Source organism: Sebastes fasciatus, chromosome 9 (genome assembly GCF_043250625.1).
Source record: "Sebastes fasciatus isolate fSebFas1 chromosome 9, fSebFas1.pri, whole genome shotgun sequence".
In the NCBI taxonomy this organism is placed as follows: Eukaryota; Metazoa; Chordata; class Actinopteri; order Perciformes; family Sebastidae; genus Sebastes; species Sebastes fasciatus.
In genome coordinates this window covers 11,766,983-11,787,060 of record NC_133803.1, presented here as the reverse complement: position 1 = coordinate 11,787,060, position 20,078 = coordinate 11,766,983, and the positions used below count along the sequence as shown (strand labels likewise).

Genomic DNA, 20,078 nt, shown 5'->3' with positions numbered 1-20,078 from the left:
TAGGCTCGCGCTTGCTCGCTCTACATAGACATGAACGAGCATCGCTCAAAACAGTGAGGCGACACACGTCAGCTAAAACCACAATATCACTACATATTTCACCTGTTTGGCAGTAATGTTAGCTGACCAGACGAAGGTCTCTCCATGAATCACTGCTGATCCTAGTGTTGGCTTTGAGGCTGAAGCAGGAAGAGAAACGTTATCGCCTCCGACCGCAGCCGGAGAGAGACACCGGCACCCGGTCGGAGACGGTAACGTTTCTCTTCCTGCTTCAGCCCCGCTGCAGGAAGAGAAACGTTACCGTCTCCAACCGGTAGCCGGTGATAACGTTTCTCGCTGCGGAGCCGCGTGACTTCACAAGACACGGAAAACCTCTGTTGGTCTGGAGGAGCTGCAGCAGTTATTTCTGCACAAATGTCCACTGTACATTCACTAGATATTCTCAGAGCTAAACTAACTCGTCTGCAGTGTGGAGTGAGCGCGCGTTCACGTCTAGAGGTGGAGCGAGCATGTGTCCCGACCCGGTACATTTATACGCTTAAAAAGTTACAAACAGTCCCTTTAAGTGAAACACCCTTGAGGCAAACTGTGATTTGTGATATTGAGCTATGTAAATCAAATTGACTTGACTAACTTTGGTGGAATATGACAGACATGCTTTAATATAATGGATGATGCTGCAAGTAATGCTTGAGAAGTTTTGATACTTTCTTTTTCCAGCCTTAACGACTTCTGACTAATACATCAGACCTCCAATACATCATTCCGAGTCATGGGTCTCGTGACCACTCCCCCTTTTGGTGGAAAACAATCCCGCGTCCCTCATAGACGGCAACAGCGTAAACAGAAGAAGTTGAAACATGTCTCCAAACTTCTACTTTAAACAAACCGGTAATAGTAATACCGCTATGCTGAAGAGTTGCTGTGTAGTTGGTTGCATCAACAATGAATCTAAAAACGCTGATCTCTGATTTGTTCCCCTGCCATGTCCTAAAAAACATACAATAGAGGAGCCTTATGGCTCCAAGCTATAGACCAGACCAGCATGGCGTCATCCCAGAGACTGCGCACCCTTTCGAGGGAATGAAACTCGTTGTCACAGGAGAGAGTCCATTTATTATCGTATCCCGAACACTCAGGTTCAGGCAAGGTTGCAAAATAATTATTAGACATGTGTATGAAACAAATGTTTGTATAACAAGAGATGAATGCATACAAACTTTACAATCCAAACACACGTCAACTTGCATTGACATCAATGGGATCTTGGGTTTTCTACTCTCCAGAAGCGGAGGCAGCCTTGACTTTTTGTGAAGTACTTGTATAACCCGGTCTGATGTATGGAATCCATTTAAACTGAAATCGAAGCCGACTCCAGCCTCCATCCTCAAACTGCAGCACTACGAACTTTTTAAAGCGCTTATCTGTGTCTACAGGGGAGGGAAATATTTTACACACGCAAGAAGAAATACATTCCAGCTGGAATTTAATGGAATAACACTGCACAAACAAAACATCCTCATCAGAAGTTATAACCTTGTTGCAACAAAATCACAAGCCCCGCCGGCACCGAAGAGTCTGTCGGAGCAAACTGTATCCAACCAACGCATCAGCTACATACATTAGGATGGTGCCTGATTCAAGCTGACAGGCTCTAGTGGAATCACAAGCAAAGCAGTGCGTATACAGACTGTATGTTGAGCCTTGTCGTGCATCGCGCACACAAATCCGTAGCACACACACAGCCAGCCTCCACTGTGAGCTAGAGGAAAGCAAGGTGTCGGTAGCAGAGTAGAGGGGGTTTCTGTCTGTCTGAGCTATTTGATGTCACACCTTCCTCACAAGGCTTATTCTCAGAGCAGGCGATAAGCTGTGAAATCAGCTTTCATAGCATATGCTAAAGGGACGGGAGGGGACTCACAAGCATCAACACTATCATATCAAAGCATGTTTTGACAAAATCTAAATCTCTGACTCATACTATCGGCACTTCTCCGTTTGTCGGTGGTTTCCCTCTCCTTTTCACTCACTCACATCGCACCGTATGTATTTACTTCCTCGCTTTCTTACAAATCTGTGCAGACAAACACCAAAACAAATGTCACCCCACTGAACCCGACGCTCCCAAACAGACACCTTGCATGAACAGTCTGTGGACAGCAGGAGACAAGCCGTGTTTCTCCTCTCTTACAGTGCAACAAGAGCAATTTCACACTGGTTCCCCATTTTCTCACTGACTTCTCATCTCTCCGGCTCCCAGTGGTGTTCCCTTTTGAAGCAGATTTGATTTCCCACATTCGTACATCTATCTTTCTTAACGGGGCTGAGTAAGATTGCTTTGATCCCTTTCACATGAGAAAACTCAGACCTGCACAGCCAGCCACCCTGAAGAGGGAAGACGTTTCTTTCCACAGCTTCCTCCAAATGTCCTCTGGGTTGACATGGGAACGCTGTATCTCATTTACATAAAGTAACAACAACAATAATGTTCCTTAATGAACAGGGAAACAGGAGAAATTTCTGACTGGAAGAAAGATGGCTCCAATACTTTGTGTCCAATACAGTCCTCTCATAAGTCACATCATGAAGAGATATCGGTGTTTCCAGCAACAATACAAAGCTTTCATGAAGCTCTAAGTGCAACAATTCCACTCTGCTCTACCTGTTAAAGTCCCAGTGAAACTTACTGACTGAATTCTTTTAACAATACCGGAAAAATCTGAAGGTTTGGAGCGCGTCTCTGACTACGGTCAGAATGGTGCCGATGCCGCTGCGCCGCTGGTGCAGAAAAAGCGCAGGGTGCAGGATTTCCTCCCAGTGAATCCCACGTTCACAGGGTCTTTTAATTCAGTCTCTAGTGTGGCAGCAGAGCGCAGGTTCAGCCTTTGGGACAAAATTAAAACGGCCATGAGAAGTTGTATGTCCGAGGCAAAGACTACGGGTACAAAATCATTCATCTGCCTCTGTGTGTTGACATGAAAAGAGACTGCGCGGTCGGTTTTTATGTCTCTGTTCATCTTATCTTTCTGTGCCCTTAGCAATGCATAATTTATCAACTTATTCTGTATATTAATTACTTTAAAAAGTGACGCACACAGCAAGTGCCGCTGCCGTGTGTGCTGCTGTGAGTCAGTCTTCAGTCCAATACTAAATTCATTGAAAAAAAAAATAGGACTGTGTATGAACATTGGATTTTTTGGAGCACACACACGCAAAAGAGATAGAGCGGACCATGAAAATATATTTGCTGAATTTGATAAAAAGTGTATTGGATTAGAATCACAGACTCAGCCTTTAAATAGCCCTACAGTATGTATTATTGTCATTAACAAATTGAAATTAAAATGCCGGTTAATAATTGATTGTGAAGGAATTTTTACAACCCTGTCCGCCAAAAGTACAGACAACGAGAAAGTCTAACGCAACCGCTGCGGTGTACAGTTACAAGAGAGATTTAAATAAAATTCTTCACATTTGATTGGACCGCTATAAAGTGGGCGGACTAAGACTTTAGCGCAATACGGAGCTACAGAGCAGAAGACTGTTGTCCCCACGCTGTGGGTGTATAATAAGAACCGGATATTCAGTCCAATGTACAATTGCTCGCCTTGCGCATATATGCCAAAAAAGTTTTCTCGCTTCTGGGTTAACTTCCGGTGAATGAGGCCCACCAAATATGCACAGTAGTGTTTTTCCCGCTGGCCCCACCCATGAGTTTCCGCTCGGCTCATAGACTTTACATTGTGATGATGTCGCAGATGTTTTAAATCACTTTTGTCAACTAGAGGAACAAATATAAAACCTCCATGGATCAAACATTAGAAACACACAATAGAAATAGTCATAATCAACCTTGTTTGTAGTTCAAAGTGTCCTGTCAACTCTTTTACAATGGTGGTCAATGGAGGAAATGTTTTTTGGGCCGCAGGATTTTTCGTTGCAATATGAGTGGCGAGAGGCCACTGGAAAAAATTGGGAGTAAGGATCATTTTTTATCTCAAACATCCTCAAACATTTGAAACCATTTCACAGAAGAGAAAAGACAGGGATTTGATGGGGATTTTGATGTAAAATACTCTAATACTCATTATTTGACATATATTTGGCATATAACAAGAGACAAATGAACTATTAACATAGATTAAAACTCAGAAAGTGTATTTGTCATTTCACTGGGACTTTAATGCATATCATGTAACCGCAATCCAACCACAACAAGTGGCTCTGCCAAATAAAAATGCTTGCCTATATCTTCCATCATATCTCTTTGGTGAAAGGGGAAAAGTGATAAAAAACTTGTGACGCAGGGGAGAGGTGAATGAAGCAATCACAGTTATGGATTACACAGAGAGTCAAGATGCTGTTCTTTATCCCCTAAGTGCAGGGGCTTTGCGCTCCCTGGGAGAAAAGAAAAAGCAGCTTGTCTCTCTCTTTCTTCCTCTGTCTGTGTTCCTTCGATCGCCTCTCATCCGGCATCGAGCCCTTTTTCCACCTCTTCCTGTTCATGTGCTTTGGTGTTGACAGGCTGTCAGATGTCTCGATAACAGAAATCACAACTTTTTTATTAGCTCTGAAAGGCCAAACATGTCACCAAAAGCAAGAAACATATTAATAATTTACTGCTCCTGGCAAGTAGAAAGGATCTATAATTTAATTTAATTTAATTTTAATAATTAATGGCACAGTCACAATTAACACCAAGCAGACACACTGGAACATCACTGAAGCTTTGGTCATGAGTTTGGTGAAAAGTGACAAAAACGTTACAAATCAGTTGCTAATTTGTAGTCGTCAATTACTGCTTGCAGAAGACTGAACAAGCTGAAAAAGACTTTTTAATTTGACAATCACATAAATATTAGGGCTGTCAAAGTTAACGTGATAACGCATTAACGCAAATTTGTTTTATCACCACTAATTTCTTTAACGCATTAACACAATCGATCTTTTGGAGGTTGTAGCGGGCTCAGTTTTAAAGCTAAAGTGAAAATACTGCTATCATATTAAACTAGAAAAAACGGAATCATTAGTACCAACCGTGTCATACTAGGTTGTCAGATAGAACGATAAATAACGCTACGAAGGTACGTGAAATTTTGGCGAGGAAAAACCTGAAAATAAGTTTTATGGGTACCCAGGACTCTCCCCTTTACAGACATGCCCACTTTATGATAATCACATGCAGTTTGGGGCAAGTCATAGTCAAGTCAGCACACTGACAGCTTGAGTTTGCCATGTTATGATTTGAGCATATTTATTTATGCTAAATGCAGTACCTGTGAGGGTTTCTGCACAATATTTGTCATTGTTTTGTGTTGTTAATGGATTTCCAATAATAAATATATGCATGCATTTGCATAGAGCATATTTGCCCACTCCCATGTTGATAAGAGTATTAAATACTTCACAAATCTCCCTCTAATGTACAATTTGAACGGATAAAAAATGTGTGATTTATTTGCAATTAATCTCGATTAATCAAACTCTAGTCTTCCAGTTCATAATACAGCAAGTCAGTAAACTAATGAAAGGAACAGTTGTTAGTTCAGGTGTTGTTGAGGTGCTCCACCACGTGTCATCGCACTAGAGGACGCCATCTGAACAGCAGCACACCGTGACTAGCTGGATTTCATCCCCCATGCCCATTTCCCTGCTAACGTCAGTGCTAATATAGTCTGAGGTGAAAGGAATGGCTCTGACTCACCATGCGGAATGAAGAAAGGGAGAAATAATTATGTGTATGCCTTTAAAACTTTTAATTTTCTTTGTGCTGGTTTTCAATTTTGAAGAGTTAATTTCAAGTTATTTTTCAATTTACAGATCTTCTGAATCAATCTTGACACAATAATTAAGTTATATCTAGTTTGCACAGAAAAATAAAACAAGAACATTTTCTAAAGATAAATACTAAAGGGTGAAAAAGTCTACTCTGCAAAGCTTTTACCTTTACATAATAAGCAGGAAACTGTTGCTTTCATGTGTAGACTGTATTGAACCTAGCAGTGCTGCTTTGTCCCCATGAATTGTTTTGTCAAAATAAGTCCATTCAGTTCCACAATGTGACACTGAGATGGTAAAAGTAAAGTAATATCACCTCAGTGTTGTTTTCCAGCTCTTAAGAGGAGGTGTGGATGCTGCTTCTCTTCGATAGCTGACAGTGGAGGATTTTTGAGTGCCTCACACCATTGTCTCGTAACAGTACAGTCATCCACTGTAGCAGAACAAAATGGACTAGAGGCAGACAATGCACTGACATAATCTGACTGATGTAACACTCAAACAATCTCTTATCTAGACTGTTACATAAATCATCACAGTCTAAATACTAGTGCTGGCGTATATGGTTGAAATTATTATCACTGTATTTGCAAGGATATTTACCGATAGATATATACCATGATGCGGCAAATGTTTGAAGAAAAATCACATCAAATAATCAAACTGATGCTTAAAGCAAAGAGCTGTGTTCCATAGTTCTGAATTGATGAGAAAAATCTCTTCATATCTGTAAAACAAAAATTCCAGCAACTCATTTTGGTAGTTTTTAATCACAGTTTGCTCAAAATCATTGCTTTAGCCATCAGAAATTAGTAGAATAACATCATGAAAAGATCGTATCAACACAATATGATTCTGCTAAAAGTCAATAAAAGATCATACTGAATTATCGTCTTACTAAATCATAGGTGTGTAACGATTCATCTACTACATCGATGTATCGATTTATATTCCTACGAAATCGATATTTACTCGGCGAGTTGTCCTTCATGTGGACCTATATCGATCTAAAATTGATTTGCAAGGTAAAAAATCTATTGTATCGATGCTAAGAATTTGCACCTTGTATTTAAGCACGACAAACTTTATATGAACGTATTTTTAGCACTTTTCATAGTAAAATTTTTTTTAAACATTACTCTGTTTCACTCTCCCTTTGTATGACGTCATTGACATGCTCCAGCAGCGCATCTCAGAAAGACGACAACAAAACAAAGCATGGCTGATGGAGAGGAACAGCAAGACGAGCAAGAGATCTTCAAGCCGTGTTTGAGGTCCAGCGTGTGGAAACATTTTGGCTTTTGCAAAAAGGGAGATGTCCTCTGCAAAGGCCTGCAGATAAAATACAACAGCAACACGACCAATCTTTTCACGATTATACTGAGACGCCAATATTATTGCTCTACTGTTTATATTCAAAATGAAAGAGAAGCAGGTGCTTAAACTAGGGTGACCAGACATCCCGGTCTGTCCGGGATTGTCCTGGTTTCAAGCTGGGTGTCCTGAGTCAAATATCTGTAAAACACTCAAATGTCCCACTCAAATGTTTTCAAAAGTCACTACCAAATTGTCCCAGTTTTCACCACAATGAAAATAACGATAACAAAATCATACGTTCATTAATTTGTGCACATGAGATAAGTATAGAGTGAGCCAGCACAGCGCACCCCACTGCAGTCTTTAACTAGAGTGTTGTTGTCTAGCCACAAATACGCACGGACACGGCAGATCTGCTAGTTACATTTTGTGCAACCATCATCAGACTGTTGAACCACAGAACCCCCCCGTGCTTATGTGCAACATCAAACATGTTGTTTTGATGAATTATTCGACACAGTTCCTTCTGTGCATTAACAGGCAATTTCGCTCCGTTATAATAAATCCCTCAGGACCGTCCGTTCCTGTCAGTCTTTCACCCGGTATCCATCCTGGCAAAAATGACGTCTGAGCTCCACATTTAGGATGATAATAGCCTGAGGCTGTGGCGAGTGACATGATGTGACAGAGGTGTTTCGGGTTCAAAGCTAAAGTTGAAAAATAATGTACGTAGGCCTAGACAACAATATGTTTCCTCGAAGAGAAACTGTCTACAGGACTCCCAAACTGTCAGTGTGTCATGACGGGAATAGCCCTGTGATTAAAGGGGGTGAAAGTAGTGAATGTGATAAGTCATGATTGTCACAGCCTCTAATGCACCCCCCTATAATAATGCCTTCTTTTTGATCCCACTCAAATCCGTTTGAAAATATTTACAGCGGCTCAACTCTAGTTGCTGCAGCTACACAGTTTCTGTTTGCTTTGTTTTCTAAATTAACAATTGCATACTTTGAAACAGCAAGTTTGTACAAGTATTTTATGTATTAGATGATGTATCAAATTGAGGTTCATAGTTCTGGTAAAATAAGCCCATCCATCCTTTGTTGTGGAACAAAGTTGGAGACACTGAATTACTTGGAATCCCCAACTGAGCTGAACACTCAGCAACAAAGTGCCTCATATGCTAACTAGAGAAAACAGTCATTTCTCAAGAGATTTGACAACCTCATCAATCTCAAATCAGCATCCTCCCCTTAGTGCAGGTAATGAAAATTGCGGACTCATCAAGGTAACAAAAGCACCAGATTGCATCTCAAGTGGCTCCTCCCTGTCCCCGTACACAGTGCAGAGCCATGTCATCCGACTGATCAAGAGACCAAATGCAAAAACAAAGCCTCATAAATTGTGCAAAGATCCAAGTCATAAAACCTGGGAGATGCCAGCAGCACATGGGCTCATAAATTAGTTATCAGTGGACGCTATTTTATCCATAACACCAGAGTGCTCAAACAAAACTGCATCACAAGAAGTATTTGTTTAATCACCGTGTTTACAACCTTATTACAACCCAATTAGAATCATAATAGCAGCAGACTGTCCTGTAATATTCATATTTAAACTCCCACAGGCAACAAAACACTCTGCCCTTTTGCAGGAACACGGAGAACAATAAGTTAATTGATTGTGTTTTACACAGCCGATACAGATCAATTAAACAGTGCTTTGATAGATTAATACAAGACGCGAGAATAACAGATTGGAACAATAAAATAATGTAAAATGAGAAAAGAGAAAGGGGCTGGCACAGTTGCTCAGCGCTCTTTCTTTGCGTGCAGTTTACATGTTCTACTATTTGCCAAAGACCTGCAGCTCAGGTGAATGATGGTGATTGTAATGATTCTGATTTTTTGCAGATTGCATACTGGCTCCAGCTCAGCACTGCTAACGCGACAAATTGACAAATAATGTCAGCTTGCTAAGTAACATTTTATGTAAAAATATGTTTCATCACCACGCCTGTCAACCCTCTTGGCACTCCCAGAAGACTGTCAATTTCCTCTAACTTCACTAGGTGTCCACTCATATATTTATCCCATTAGCGAATGTCTTCATTAAGAAAATACATGCAGCTCAGTGAAGAAAAAAAATTTAATAGCAGTCACACAGCTGCACATGTTCAGACTCTCACCTGTCCAGACTGACTGAGTTGGCAGAGCGCAACAGAAGAGATGATATGCATAATTCCAGACATCCTGGAAAGAAGAATTTCCTTCCCCAACATATGGTGTTATACTTTCTGTAAAATATGCTCATAGATGCTGATCAACACATGTGCATGTGATGAATTAACGGTACAAGAGAGAGCTAACGTTATACATTCACAGACGTGCGTTAATGGTCACGCAAATGACAGCTGCTCCTCTATCTCCTTTCATTTCCCTCCTTCTTTACGTCTCATGCGGAGTTCGTTTGAGCTTTAAACTAGCTGACAACAGTAACACATACTGTTCAACACACAGTAACACAAGTTGCAGCTTGTAATATCTCCGTTACCCGTTGGTAAAACTTTGTTTCCACCAAAGTAAGACATAATAACTCTATTACGTGTTAGCAACAACAAGGTAAGGTTAGCTGCGGCATTGAAACAGGCGCTAATACTGTGTGTTGTCCCCGCTGACCCTACTCAGCACTTAGATGATGTAGAGTTGGTGCCCAACAGGTGTTATGTCGAAATCTGTTCCCTCGTCAAATAGAGTTCCCCCCTGTTAAAATTAGGCTATAGCGCCCACCTCGGTGGTTAGGGTTAGTTAATTTCGAGCTGGGCCCAGTATGACTCATTAAAATATCACCTAAGAAAGTTGGAATAATAGGCCTACTGTCGACTGTAACAACAAATTACTCCTAGAATAAACTTAATGTTATTAATGCAGTTTACATAGCTTATACTGTTATTTTAGTCATACAAATCGCAATAAGAATATAGGGGGAAAACAGTTCTGGCTTCCTTCCTCTTCACCACCCTTTTACACTGCAGACTTCACTGCCACCTGCCAAAAGTTCCTCTGACAACTCTGCAATCGTCGGCCTCATCAAAGACGGGGACGACAGAGAATTACAGAGAACTGACCCAGGTCTTTGTGGGTTTGTGCCAGAGGAACCGCCTCCAGATCAATGGAGTGTTCACCTGAACAGTAAAGTGGACTGGACAGACAAAAAGAGACAGTGTATCTCTAACTGCGGAGGAGACTCAGGTCTTCTGGAGTGCAGTGAGCACTCCTGAGGACCTTTTTTTTTAACTTTGTAGTGGCATCAGCCATCTTCTATTGGAGTTGTCTGCTGGGGGCAGCAGCATCTCGACTGCTGACAGGAAGAGATTTAACTGGTTAAAAAAGGCCAGCCCTGTCCTGGGATGCCCCCTCGATCCAGTGGAAGTGGTTGGAGACAGGAAAATGATGGCTGAGCTATCATTCCTGATGGAGAACATGTTCCACCCCATACAGGACACTCTGACAGCACCTGGCAGCTCCTTCACTGACAGGCTATACCTGTGGTGTGTGACGGAGAGACACCGCAGGTTCTTCCTTCCTGCTTCTTTCAGACTCTACAATCAAAACTGCTCCCAGTAGACTACACACACCAAAAACCTGATAATTCATTAATTCTCTCATCACGTTCAATATCAATGTATACCACTGTGCAATGTCCATATCCTGTCAACATTTCCTCTTTCATGCGCAATAATGTCTGTCTACTACTATATTTTTACTACTATATTTGTATATATTTAAATTTTTTCATATTTTGCTTTTTACTGTTTACCTATTATAATGTCTTTATTGTTTATTTACTATTTATTATATTTTGTTTTGTTTTTTAAGGATGCCTCTTGTTGCTTGCACTGTCCCCTTTGCTGCTGTAACACTGCAAATTTCCCCACCGTGGGAGTTATAAAGGATTATCTTATCTTGTGTTATTAGCTTTTGTTAATATTCCATTACATTTTAAAAATTTACAACCGTCTTTTCAAAAATATCTGATTGCTTTCATTAGTTAATTGTTTGATCTATGAAATAGTCAAATGTAAAAAAAGTTTTAAAAGTGAAATCGTTTGTTCTATAAAATGTCAGAAAAGAGTGCATGCATAGTTGTGCATGCAGTTTCCCAGAGTCCAATGTGACACCTTCCAGGGTCTTGTTTTGTCCAACCAACAGTCCAAAAAAACAAAGACATTAAATTTACAATCAGAATCAAGACCTGTTTTATTTGCCAAGTACATACTGTACATGCAAGGAATTTGACTCCGGTTTTATACATCTCTCAATGTGCTTACACAGAATAGAAATAACAGCTAAAAGCAAGGACAACAAAGATGGACAGATAAAGTTGAGGAATAGGCAGGACTGTTGTGTACGCAAGTAGTGAAAAAATAGGTGTATAAATATATATAAAAACACCAATGACCAACAATAAAATAAGAATACAAATAAAATAAAATAAAACATCTATATATAATGATATAAAATATAGTTAATCAGGAAATCCTCACATTGGAGACGCTGAAACCCGACAATTTTTGGCATTTTTTTGCTTAAGAAATGACCAAAATGATTAATCAATTATTAAAATAGTTGTGATTATTTTTCTGTTGAACGACTAACTAATCAACAAATTGTTTCAGCTCTACAGAAAACAAAATTGAATATATGTATGACTAATAGTGGTAAACGGCTGTATTTGTATAGTGCTTTACAAATCATCCTCCCATTCATCCATTCACACACACACCAACGGCAGTGAGCTACCATGTTGGCCTGACCGCTGGGAGCACTTTGGGGTTCAGTGGTTGCGTGAGAAATTCCATAATAACATGCTATTTAATACGCTAAAACAGTATGTGAGATATATGTCCGAAATCGCTTTCTGTTGAAATATTACAGTATGCAACGCTGTACACTACGGCGGCATAAATATCCCCACAAGGCAAAGCGGTAGTGATGATAACGTTAATAACAGACGTTGACGGACAGCTCTGTAACATCAATAACGCTTCAATTTAACTGTTAGTATAAGATTTAATTTGGCTAGACGTAATGTATATTTTAAATTGATTCAGACTTTCTCACAAACTGTCGTTTTGGTCACATGAGGTTGGCACGGGTTACCATGGTTACACGTCTCTAACCGGCAAGGAGGCTCTCAGGAAGTGACGACGTAAATTACTGCTCAATGCATCCGAAAACATACATACTACTGTTTATTCACACAAAAATATGTTGAACGATAGTACACGTATTGAGTATGTAGTACATAGTATACGATTTTGGACAAAGCCACAGTGTTGCCCAACATTCAGAGCATCTAAGATATGGTCTTATAAATCGAGCCACATAGTGCTCCAGTCATCACAGAAAATGACCAAAAAGTGTCAATAGGTGACGTCACAGGTGTGTAATGTCTTACCAGGTCCTGTAAGTTGATATTTACTTGGCAACAGCGAGCAAAACCAAGCCCGTATTCCTGTCACAGTAACGTAACACCAGCTGCTCTACAGTGTAACTCAAAACTAGGGAACGTGAAAAAACCTGATACCTATTTAAGCAAGGTCACACACAGACACACGCGTGCATGCATGTGCAACAAAATTCCACACAAAAACAAACAAAAAGATTAATAAATGAAGCAAATGTGAAGTCAGCTGGGTTAGGTGTGCTGGACCAGTGCAGAGCTATTCATTACCTACTGTGAGATGTAATCAGTGGTAGCTAGGGAGCCCCAGTGCTCTAATGACGGGAGTGATTAGCCTTAACAGACTGGCCTGCACATGGCTCACACCCAGCTGGAGATAGCGTTCACATACCAAGCAGAAAGCAGTCTAAACATCCAGACAAGCAGCTGGTGCTGAAGTCTTATCTCTCTCCAGTTCATAGATACCAAGACAATTCATTAACTGATTAACGTAAGGTATTTGATCACTGAGACAAGGAGCAACTTTGAGAGGACACTGTAACTCCAGCACTGCAACAGACAAACTTTAGTTTACTATGAGAACTAAATGTTTAAACTTCACTTGACATCGGTGATAGTAGATGTCTTTGAGCGAAACTAATGGGATGACAGACAAGAAAGATCCAGTTGCCTTGGACTGGAGCACTCACTTGCTGCCATTTAGGAAACACTTTTTTACTTTGCTCTTAAAGTCACAGTCAAATGCCTTTTACATCTCATTGGTTTTTCCATTTCCCATGCCATGATACACACCTATTAAACAGTAAATGCTCATAAATGCTAAAAAATGTACGTACATTTTCCTATCCAAATCTCAGTTTTACTTCCTACGAAACATCTTTAATAGTTAATCTTATGGCCCAAAAGTAGGCCCCAAATAACTTCCATCAATAATGGATTTTTTGGAAAATCAACTTTGGCTACACCATTTAATTCTCTCCCTAACAGATATTAGACTGGTTTAAGCTTCCCTTCATTATTATAGATGTAGCCTTCTCTGATCTTACATTACAGTAAATGTAGTGCATTATGACAAATTAGGGGAAGCAAGATGTTCTCAAAATACTGACAATTTGATTTTTACGTTATTGCTTCATGAGGAATGCCATCAGAAACTGAACTAGAGCTAGGCGATATATCAACATAATAACATATCATATAGGGCTGCACAATTATGATTGTCATTACCAGAATTATTCAACCATCTTTGGAAAAAAAACATTGTTTAATCTACTGTCAAATTGTAATACATACTGACAATGTTGTACTAAAAAGCAATTTAAGAATTAATTTAAAATGTAAGATAATAATGATAAAACTGTATTTGGTGTTGCCCAAGGACACCTTGCAAACATAAAATAAATACTCGAACAGATAAAAAAACAGCCAAACACGACGAAAACACCAGCGGAGCGAACATAACAAGAGACATTTAGGCAGACATGTCTGAGGGGGAATAAAACTGTAGAGGGAAGGACACAGAATGATGGACACTACAGTGAATAGGCCAGTTTGAACAGGTGAGTTTTGAAGTGGTATTTGAATGTTGTAATAATGTCAGACTGTCGGATGTGTGGAGGGAGGGAGTTTCAGAGCCTGGGAGCTGTGCAGCTGAAAGCCCTAGCACAATGGTGCTGAGGCGTGTGGTGGGGATGGTCAGAAGACCAGCTGTGGATGAGCGCAGGGAAAGGGAGGGGGGCATACTCCTGAAGGAGGTCAGAGAGACAGGTGGGGGGCGAGGTTGCGGAGGGCTTTGTAGGTGAGCAGAAGGTTTTTGTAGTCAATCCGGTATTGACCCGGGAGCTAGTGTAGTTGGATGAGAAGGGGGTGATGTCGTCAGAGGATTTGGTGCTGGTAATGATCCGGGCAGCAGAGTTCTGAATGATTTGAAGCCTGTTGAGCAGTTTGTTGGGAAGGGCCAGAGAGAACAGCGTTGCAATGGTCAATCATGGATATGACAAACGCAAGATGTCAAAAGGTTTTTCTTTACACAAAATCAGACCAAAAATAAAAAAGCCAGAGCAGCATGCAGCCAAATCAAAGAGGTATTAATATGCATCTGCAAAAAGCAAAGACCAGATAATCTCATTGTGATCAAAAGAAGCACCTGTGGCGCCTGGGTTAGCTCAGTTGGTAGAGCGGGCGTCCATGTATTAAGGCTTGGTCCTGACCGCGACGGCCCGGGTTCGAATCCGGCCTGTGGCCCTTTCCGCATCCACTCTCTCTCTCCCCCCTTTCAAGACTCTATCCACTGTCCTGTCATAAAGATGGAAAAATGTCCCCAAAAAAATAACTTAAAAAAAAAAAAAAAAAAGAAGCACCTGTGATTGGTCAGACAGTTGACCTATGAATCCAGACACACCAATGAAGAGCTATAAATGCAAAATGTAAATATCACATCCAATCACGCTTAATTAATTGCATAAGCCACAACTGTGTGTAAACGACCTGTGCAGCCCCTTCTTACCCTGATACGATTGCATGAATTTATCCTGGTTCTAACAGTCGATTAGCCTGTTGTCAGGCCATTAAATAGTCATTATTGGTCGTATGGGTGTAACGGTACACACAATTCACAGTTCGGTATGTAACTCGGTTTTGGGGTCACGGTTCGGTACATTTTCGACACAATGGGGAAAACCAACGAAAATGCAGAAAATAACTTATTTTTTCATTTCTTTTGAAAATAGGCACTCAAATTTAAAGGTAACCCCGTTTCCCCTGGGGATCAATAAAGTATTCCTGATTCTGTAATGCTCCATGATAAGACTGATCTCAGCTGTAGCTTGTGCTCGTTCATACAGGGTAGGCACAACGGACTGACTGAAATACACAAATGAAGGCACATTGTAGCCTTTACACTGTTAATAGTACGCTTTACAGTGTTAATACTTTGACCATATGCTTTAATTCTGTATTGTTTATGATTGAGTGTGGTCACATTTGCAGCGATAAACACTATCATTAGTTACGGTCTGAATCTGCAGTGGGAGGCTGCCTGAAGGCTGTGGGGACAAGTACTCGCCGTCCAGTCTGGGTTTTTTTTCGTGCCACTAATTGACACATTCAGGTGATGCTGTCGTAATTACATTTTTTAGTGTAACCACAAATATAACCGACTTCAGTTTAACAGTGTTGGCATACAGTTTGAAACAAATCATTGTCCATTGAGCTTGATTAACCCGGTGAACCGGGCTAAACAGCGCTGCTACAGCTGATAGAGAACAACTGGTGCTCTGCCAAAACTTTTCGGGTAAAACTCGCGCTCCAGAATTTCTGTTTCCGCACGTGCGAGTAGAAGACATAAACAGCTGTTTGGGTCACAAGGCAGTAAAAGAAGGTATAACAGAACACAACAACGACCTCTAACGACTGTAGAAATTATGACAGGAGCAGAAGCGGAGGTCAATATGGGGTGGTGGTTGAGGCCGATGGATGAACACAACACACAGGGTTTTCACACAGGAAGCCGGGATTCGGATCACATGTGTCACAAGCGTTAAGTTTCACTTTCACTTCAAACATCGTTATTTTAAGCCAAAACATGATGTTCTTCCCTAAACATAACTTTTGTTGCCTAAAACTAAAGAAGTTGTAGTTTTTTTGCCTAAACCTAAAGAAGCCTTTTTGTTTGTGTTCAAAACATAACGTTTCATTTAGTTGTACATGTTACAGCATGTTGTTTTTAAATTTTGCTTTCATTTTTACAACATAGTAGGCATAGTAGGCCCCTATTCACCCACATCTATGGTGCGACGGATAACGGCTATTTAATGGCCTGATAACAGTCAAATTTGGTTGTCTTAAAGGCTGCATTTGTATCTTCTTAAAGTTCTAAGTAATCAGCATTCACATGATCAATATCGATAGTATTTGTATTCGGGGGGGTTGATAGTGTAATAAACCCCTGATGCATTACTCTTAAATTTAATTTACTTGTTTGTCTTCAATCACTAACTCTGCATGTGCGTCCCTCTATATGATGATGTAACTGCAATTATGACGAGTGATTCCTAGCTGAGTGCTCATTGTATTCATGTGGCTGTGGGAGAGAATAGCCTTCAGCGCGAACAGTATTCTCAATGTGCACTTGACACAGAAATGAAAAGCTATTATGCAGTTGATGTTCATTCGGTTTCCCTAATTATGTAACTTCTTTTTTTTTTCAATCCCACCTCTGTTACGAAGTGCATTTTATCATATTCCCTATGTGGAAGCGTGCTGAGCTGACTGGTGCCCATTCTAAATGCAGACATAAAAAGGTTGGGGTGTTTAGCCTGGGTATTTCAGCTGGAAACACTGACCCTAATGGGAAAATGTATAAACACCATTATGTGTTTTTGCAGCGCTGCTGGCAGCGAATGAAAAATTTAATGTGGGCCACAAGTGCTCTCATGATTATTATGATGGGATGAGATGGTTTGAACATGATAAACCCTGTGCACCTGTTTATGCAATGTATTTTCACTAGCAAAAAAATATGATTGTTCTAAGAACTAAGAGGAAAGGAGCGCTCTAGTGTTTTTGATTGTTGAATGACTGGATGATAAGGAGGTATTCTAGATTAATGTCAATGATGACTTAATTAATAAGTAAAGATGTGGTGTTGATGAACAGTATCCAAGAGAGATATATCATATCAGAAGGTTGTGTATAATGGTTAAACTCACAGACAAATCATCTAAGCAGCAGGTTCCCAACCGGGGGGTCCGGACCCCCACTAGAGGTCGCCAAAGCTGCATGGGGGTCGCGAGGCTTTCTTGATTTTAAGGGGTGTAAGAAAACTTTTTCTTTTTTTTCTAAATGAACAGTTGACCTATATCTCAGCATTTCATTCATTTCTGTGAAGAAAACAAAATAAAATTGTTATTTTTAAAGTTAAGAGTATTATATATTAAGTAGGGCTGTCAAAGTTCACGCAATAATAATGTGTTAATACAAATTTGTTTTAACACCACTAATTTCTTTAACGCATTAACGGGCGGCTGTGGCTCAGAAGGTAGAGCAGGTTGTCCACGAATTGGAAGGTCAGTGGCTCGATCCCCGGCTGCTCCGGGTCACATGTCGATGTGTCCAAATTGCTCCCGAAGGCGTAGCTATCGGTGTGTGAATGAGTATTTAGATTAGATCCTGATGGGCAAAATTGCCACCTTAGCAGCCTCTGCCATCAGTGTGTGTGAATGGGTAAATGCTGACATGTAGTGAAAAGCGCTTTGAATGGTCAGAAGACTAGAAAAGCGCTATATAAATGCAAGTCCATTTACCATTAACGCAACTTGCAATATCAATCTTTCGGAGGTGGTCGCATGCTAAAAGCTAAAGTAAAGATACTGGCATCATATGAGACTAGAAAACCTAAAGAATCCATTGGTATAAACCATGTCATACTAGCTTGTCACAGAGGTGGCTAAATAATGCTCCAAACTTAAGTTACATTTTGGCGAGGAAAAACTGTCATGGTTATTTTCAAAGGGGTCCCTTGACCTCTGACCTCAAGATATGTGAATGAAAATGGGTTCTATGGGTACCCACGAGTCTCCCCTTTACAGATATGCCTACTTTATGATAATCACATGCAGTTTGGGGCAAGTCATACATTTGCATAAAGCAAGCATATTTGCCCACTCCCATATTGATAAGAGTATTAAATACTTGACAAATCTCACTTTAAGGTACATTTTGAACAGATAGAAAATGTGTGATTCATTTGCAATCAATCACGATTAACTACGGACAATCATGCAAATCTGGATTAAATATTTGAATCGATTGTCAGCCCTAATATTAAGTTGTAAACAGGATGAGTTCAGGGTGAAGACTTGAACACTAGCCATATTCACAGAGTTTTCCCTCTCTGCTAAACAGCCTCGTCCTGCGTTAAAGAGATACGCATAAAACAACCAAAGAGCTGATAGAACAATGGCCAAGCATCAGGGAGAAGAAAACACTGAATTTGTTAAAAAAAGAGAAGCCTATTAAGTATGAAGTATTGTTAAAAATAAAAAAAAATACATATTGCAGAGAAATGTATTAAAAGTTCCTAAAAAATAACAGGAAAACTCATCTCTTATGCAATATTCACAGGAAATAATCTGCTCAAAATTCATCCATTATCGCTCATTTTACACGAACTTCCTGCAGTTATTGCGTTCACTGTTTGAGTTAATTGTATGGTTTATCAGTTGTTCTGTACTGTTATTGTTATGCATTGAATATAATATGAAATATCAACTAAAATATGTCACTTATCCAGGGGGCATCAGTTCGATAGAAAAGGGATCCCTTAAGGAAAAAGGTTGGGAACCACTTGTGTAGACCATTTTTATTGAACAGTAGCACTGTAGCTGCTTTACAAAGAGAGCCTCCCGCTGGTGGAAAGCTTTTAATGTGAAGTAGCACACAAGAGCGTAGGAGTGGAAATATCCTCCAAACTACAGAGATTCAGTTAGAAGCTGCAAAAGTACTGAGGATTGAATAAAGAGATTTCAATAAACAGCATTTTCTTTCTCTCTGGCCACCAGCAAAGCCACGCATCTACTGAGCCAGTTTATCGCAAGACAAAGCTTCGGTTCGAAGGCCATGCTCCCAAATAATACTACAATAGGGCGAGTTGTTTATCTACTGTTGTGTGGCCGCAGTGGAAACGCGTGTATTCACTGCGTGGCGTGGCACAGCGTGACTATGACCAGGCCTGTGGAAATACAACTAAAGTAACAAGCAGGTAACCCCTGGTAAAGACCAGGTTTTAATGATGTGGAATATACTGTAGCTAAAGGGTTAAGTTAAAGCTATAATCAGGAAAGGGGGCTATAATCATACATTATTGCACATTTTGTTACAGGCTATTATATATAATAAAGGAAAGCAGGATAACATATGATAAGCAGTAATGGGCGGTTGGCTTTTATGTCTCTGTATTATCTAGTGTCAAGAGAAAAGGATGGCTGCAGGACTCGAGGGAGCTGAGATGAGGAGCGGGCAGGGCAAAGTCAAGATGATGTGGATGAAAAGCAGACGGTCGCACAACCCATCTTCTGTTGAAATCAAGAATATATTTTTATTTTTATTTTGTTGAATAAATTCAAGGACACTGTACGAAACAAACTAATCAAAAACTGAACCAAAATTGACCCACAAACAAAAAGCACAAACCAGCACTGGTGCATACATCATTAAAAAGTTCAAAAAGACTGTAATTGCACGATGATTTCTCTGTGCTTTTCACTCTCTTTTATACTGAATAACCCGCAATGGGAAGCTGAAAAGTAAACCTACACGTAGTGCAGTAAGTAGATAATGTATTCAGCTGCATCTAATGTCAACAGAGCCCGGTGGTCCGCTAAACCTCTCATTTTCTCTAATTCAGAGCGAGTGAGGCACAGATCTCAGAAGGTCTAATCCCCCTGCCTTAGTCATCTCATGACCACATTTTAAATCTCTAAACCCTCGCTGAGCTCAGTCCGTGAGGGTGCCACCAC

General features: G+C 40.3%; 1 protein-coding gene across 4 annotated transcripts in view; it reads right to left on the bottom strand.

The window, feature by feature from the left end:
• The window catches only part of LOC141773910 (protocadherin-15-like), a 316,265-nt gene that overhangs the window by 222,219 nt on the left and 73,968 nt on the right, over nucleotides 1-20,078 (bottom strand). The gene's annotated exons all lie outside the window — the stretch shown is intronic.